The sequence below is a fragment of the Podarcis liolepis genome, assembly GCF_965112155.1.
Source record: "Podarcis liolepis genome assembly, chromosome: 7".
Lineage (NCBI taxonomy): Eukaryota > Metazoa > Chordata > Lepidosauria > Squamata > Lacertidae > Podarcis > Podarcis liolepis.
Window position 1 is genome coordinate 16,245,892 of NC_139561.1, and position 5,849 is coordinate 16,251,740.

Genomic DNA, 5,849 nt, shown 5'->3' on the forward strand with positions numbered 1-5,849 from the left:
GCAGAGAAGAGGAACTTGGTAAGAGTGGGGTGGGCAGCTCGGTTGTCAGAGTGAGTAAACCCGGACGAGTTTCTCTGCTTTGTGAGATACATTCTTTTTAAAAATATATAAAAAATGACAGGCTGAAAAATATTTGCCTGTTTTTGACAAGAACTTGGAACAGTCCATAGGAGCTCTCATACTGCTGCAGTTAACACATATTTGGGTAGAGTCTGTTGCAGTCAGATGTCTTGGAAATCAGACAGAGATAACAAAGTTATTGCAACCTGGTTAATAAGAAACAAGAAAGTAGCTTTGCAGGAAAGCAGCATCGTTTGTCAATCGCACTCAAACATTCCATCCTTCCTTCCACCTTTCACTCACCTTCATTTTGACCCTTTCTTTCCCTTTCTTTCCACTCTAAGGGAAATGTGGCTTTAAGACAGAAACCAGCTCAGGCCTTGCAGATCCCAGAACCATACATATTGCTTCCACAGAGGCATTGCTGCCTCCAACAATGGAAGGGTGAAGAATTAAAGCACTTGACTTTCCCCAAAGGAACCTGGGAACTGGAGTTTAGCCTTCTCCCACAAAGCTACAATTCCCAGCACCCATAACAAACTACACTTCCCAGGATTCTTTGGGGGAAGGCATGACTGTTCAAAGTGGTACCATAGTGCTTTAAATGCATGGTGCAGATGGGGCCTTAGAGTGATAGGGTTGCCTTGTATACCATTTTCCTATTCCCAAAATGGAGATGATGTACAGGTAGGAGACAAGAGAACACAGGGCTTACAGAAACCCAGCTATGATGTTTATTAGCTTTGGGCTGTTCCAGCAAACCCTGAGCTCTTTCCAGATGTGCAGTCCTGATATAGCAATTTTCTGGTGGCACATGTGAGCAGCAGGGGCACTCAGTGCATCATGTCATTATTTCAGAGAGTGGAGAGAAAGATGGTGTACGAGTAAGGGATGCTGGTGAGGAAGGGTTTTAGAAACCCATCAGTCATCTTACGTGATACTCAATCCAGAAAGAGACAGAAGGTTTGTATCCAAAGCTAGTCCGATACCCAGAGGAGACCCATTGAAATGACGGATTTTGTAGGTAGGGTAGGATATATTGTCTTACAATTATTCTCCCTGACACATGTGTGCAGAACATTTAAAGCAATCAGTTAAGTGTTTAACTCAAAACAATTAGCAGAGTTTAAAACACCATCCCTTGCAACATTAAACTGGAAACTTTGAAACTAGGCTGTATAGTCTGATTTTTATTTAGCCAGGCTGTGATAAGAGTCTGGATTCCCCCCCCCCTTTCCCCTTCTTAATAAAAGACTCACGTAGCAGATTGTAAAGTAAGCATAAAAATCGTGTTTACTTACATAAAGTCTTGCCCTTAATTCCAGCAGCAGCAGCAGTAGTAACAAAAATAAGTCGGGCAAATTCTACTTCTAGATTACAAAACACATAATTGAGTTTTTTAAAAATGGACTCTCCACTGGAGCGGAGACCACATGGAGATCTGTCTGCCCCAGAAGCATGGTGGGAAGAAAGAATGAGTTCTGGGGCAGCAGAAAAAAATAAAACCTTTCGTCTTTTTCCCACCAGGTAACTCAAGGGAAGTGACATCACATAGAGCTCTGTCTCTGACAGTTACATTGCTTTTCTTTGCAATCCAACTGTCTAGCAATTTGCAGCTCTGTTGGTGCTAGTCCCTAGAATTACTAAACAGTAAGAATGTGTTGTTATTTTGACTGCAAATCCCCACACAAACATGTCTAGTTCAGGTCCATTTATTTCAATGGGTCTACACTGAGTAGAAACAGAAGAATCTGCCAATTTCAATTTCTCCCTCTTTTTCCCAATCTTAAATTCCGTTTTCCACAGTCCCACATCAGTTTGCAATATAAGTCCTCATTCAAATTTACCCACATGTGTGTGTGTGTGTGTGTGTGTATGCACACACACACACAACCACCCCAATATAATGCATTTTAGCATCACTAACCGATGCACTTTTACATAACACTTTCCCCAATGTTACAACATTGTTTAGAGATTCAGTGTGGTGTAGTGGTTAGAGTGTCAGACCATGACCTGGGAGACCCGGGTTCAAATCCCCACTCAGCTACAACACTCAGTGGGTGATGCTGGGCCAGTCACTGCCTCTCAGCCTAACCTACCTCACAGTTGTGGGGCTTCAATGAGGAGGGGGGAGAGCCTAACATCTGGCCATTTCTGGCTACCCGTAGGAACCCCAGCAAAGGCAAATCTTCTCCTGTTATGCTGCGAATGGGAACAAAATGATCTTTGATGTCCTGAAAATAAACTGCTTGCTTTCTTTCCTCTTTTCTTTAGACAGCCAGCTGAGATTATGCTAGCTACTGAGCTATCAAGAAGCCGCATTTTTTAATCCCATTGTTGTCTGCATGCAGAAAATCGCCGCCTTCCACCCAGGCCTTCAGGTTTCGGTTACGGCTTGTTATGTTCCTTTCATTATAGTTATTTGGATGTTTTAGTCCGTTTCTGCTCAATGCAAAGGCCTGTTTGTTCCCTAGGCAGTTTCCTGCCCCTCAAGACCGTATCAAACTACCTGACAGCAAAAGTCAGTCTGGGCGCTAGACATACGCCCACCATCCGGCTCAGTGGCATAAAATATTCGGGGGTAGGATTCCCACAACACCACACTTGGCGCCTCATTCTTCCTGTGCCTCCGTGGCACATATTTCTCCATTCGGTGCATCCTAGTTCCCTCCGTCTCCGAGCTCGTCGGCAGATCGTTTGGAGGATGTGCATATCAGCCGCCAGGGCGTTCCGCCCAGTCTCTCGCTCGCTCGCTCGCTCGCTCTGCGTGCATTACCGTTAATCTTGACAAAAACACATTATATTTAATACAGCTTCTGCAGCCAGGCCTCACTTGCCGGATGCATAAAATCTGGGAGACGGTTCAGCGGAGGGACGTAGCGCAGAGGCAAATTGGGCTTTGCTAACGCTTTGCAACCAGCACAGACTTCCCCCCACGAGAAGAAAGATGGAAGAGAGAGGGAGAAGGGAGAAGGCATTCGCACACCCAGCTCAGGCTGGGGTTGACATCGGAAGATGCCTTACACTGAGCCAAGGTGGTCCATTGTTCAGTATTGCCTACTCTGTCTGACAGTGGTTTTCCATTGTTTCAGGCAGAGTTTTCCCCCACCCCCTACCTAGAGACAGCAGGGATCAGTGGTGTGACAAGGGTGGGGCAACAGGGGTGCTTGCCCTGGGCACAAAATTCTTAGGGGCGCAAAATTTCAAGTAGTAATAATACATTTAAAAAATAGCACACCTCCCACTTCACAAAGAAAACCTCCCAATATTCAAACATTCTACACAGTTTTCCTTTTTATTATTATTTTTATTCAAAATTAAAATAAGACATATTATCCAAAAACATATCAACCTTGTTTTCTCTCCCCCCCCCCGCTTTTTTCCTCCCTCCCCACCTCCCACACCCCCCCCCCACTTCCCTCAGTTCCAGTCTTTGGTTTCTCTGAGACTGCTGTTTTCTGCATGTTACAAAGTTGTATAGATCCTCAAACTATTTAGCTGATTATTATCACAGTTTTCCAACATGTCAGGGAAAATAAACATTGTTTTCAGAACATGGGTGTGACCAGGATTTATGTTAGTGGGGGCAGGAATCCCACCTGCCATCATCTGCTTCTGTTCAGCAGATTCAAAATGAAATGTCTCCACAACAGTTGCTTTAAATTTCTTTCTTTTGATCCCCAAGCTCTCAGAAAAAATCTGTCAAAATCTTCAGTCATTTGAAAACCAGGAAATTACCTTAAATTAAAAAAAGCAACAACACGGAGTGCCTTTCATGAAGTTCATGAGTATATTTTGCAAAATTACAAACAGCATGCCTTTTTTCATGTTTTTTTTTTAAAATCTAAACTAAAACAAGTTTTCCTGGATTTGCTGAAAATCTTTTCAGCACTTCCTTCTCAAATTCCTCTTTTTTTCTGTGCAAACTCACTAAGTCCATTGAGGCGCTCCCCTGTCACTGTCAACCTTAAAGGTAAAGGGACCCCTGACCATTAGGTCCAGTCATGACCGACTCTGAGGTTGTGGCGCTCACCTCGCTTTATTGGCCGAGGGAGCCGGTGTACAGTTTCTGGGTCATGTGGCCAGCATGACTAAGCCGCTTCTGGGAAACCAGAGCAGCGCACGGAAATGCCGTTTACCTTCCCGCCAGAGCAGTACCTATTTGTCTACTTGCACTTTGATGTGCTTTTGAACTGCTAGGTTGGCAGGAGCAGGGACCGAGCAATGGGAGCTCACCCTGTTGTGGGGATTCAAACCACTGACCTTCTGATCAGCAAGTCCTAGGCTCTGTGGTTTAACCCACAGCGCCACCCGCGTTCTGCTTTGTCAACCTTAGTCAGGTCTTAACTCTCTGCGAGGTGCTGAATGAGCATTCTGCATTACAAGTAGCCTCAGCAAGCATTCCAATTTCAAATAGTCTGACTGTTTCTACTTTTAGTTAACTATTTTTTATTTCTTCACTTGATTTAGTGGGGGGCAGCTGCCCCCCTGCCCCCCCCGGCTACACCCATGATTCAGAAATATTGGCCCCTCCAACTGTTGAGGCAGAACCAAGCCATCATGACTAGCGCCATAGCTCTCTCAATCCCTCTTTTTTAATTCCAGCAGTGTTCCAAACGTTTTTAAAAAATTATCCTTCTTCCACCTCAATATCCCAACATGCCTTTATAGACCTTCCATTCCACACACACACCCCACCAGCAGCCACAGCCCCCTGCCCATGTTTAAAAGCAGCTTTGGGGACTTCCCAATGTGAGTCGCCCTACAATGACAGGCTTGAATGTCCACCGGTGTTATAATCTACTTTATCTTAATGCAATCTTTCCCCGCTGAACTCTCCGGGAGCATTAACAGACTATTTTCGACAGAGGGCCTTTTATATGATTATGATGGTGATGATTCGATACTGTGATTACTCTCACGCTCCTGAACTTTGCAGGGAAGGGGGTGGCAAATTAATAAGGGCTTTGTTTTGTTTTGTTGTGGATTTGTGTTGCTTTCCTATTAAGCACCTGAGGATCTTGCTGAATACCAATCAGCTGCGCACAGAGACTCAGCGTTTCCTCTTTAGTCTGAAAAAGGTTCATTCTGTTACCAATTCAGCCGAGGATGTAAGGGGCGCTCTGCGGCATCAGACCAGAGTCCCATCTCGTCCAGCATCCTATTCTCACACGGGCCAGCCAAGGGCTGATAGGAAGACTTTGGTAGCCATGAATTTGTCCAAATCCTCTTTCAACACCATCCAAGTTGGTGGCCTTCACTGCCTCTTGTGGGAGCGAGTCCCACAGTTTAACTATGGGCTGTATGAAGAAGGATTTTCTCTTATTTGTCTTGAATCTTCCAACATTCAGCTTCATCGGATGCCTCCAAGTTCTAGTGTTACAGGGGAGGGAGGAAAAAATATATATCTGTCCACTTTCTCCATGCTATGTCATCTCTGACTTGCCTTTTTTCCAAACTGAAAAGCCCCAAATGTTTCATCATCAGGGAGTCACCCCCAGTGGCATAGTGTGGGTTGTCAGCACCCGGGGCAAGGCAAGTAATTTGCGCCCCCTAACCCGTGGATTTGCGCCCCCTAACCCCCAGATGTTGCGCCTGGTGCGGCCGGCCCCCCCTGTACCCCCCACGCTACGCCACTGGTCACCCCTGATTATTTCACTTGCCCTTTTCTGAAAGGCACACACATTATGACCTGTGTTCTTTCAACAGGGCTAAAGGTAAAGGACCCCTGGACACTTAAGTCCAGTCAAAGGCAACTATGGGGTTGCTGCGCACATCTCGCTTTC

General features: G+C 45.3%; 1 long non-coding RNA gene across 1 annotated transcript; it reads right to left on the bottom strand.

Annotated features, from left to right (window-relative positions):
- Positions 1-244: 244 nt before the first annotated feature.
- LOC310711203 lies at positions 245-5,537 on the bottom strand. Its single transcript, XR_014528379.1, has 3 exons — positions 5,076-5,537; positions 3,663-3,801; positions 245-1,430 (listed from the first exon to the last, which is right to left on the bottom strand). It is a non-coding gene; the product is annotated as an uncharacterized lncRNA (long non-coding RNA).
- Between the last annotated feature and the right edge of the window lie 312 nt (positions 5,538-5,849).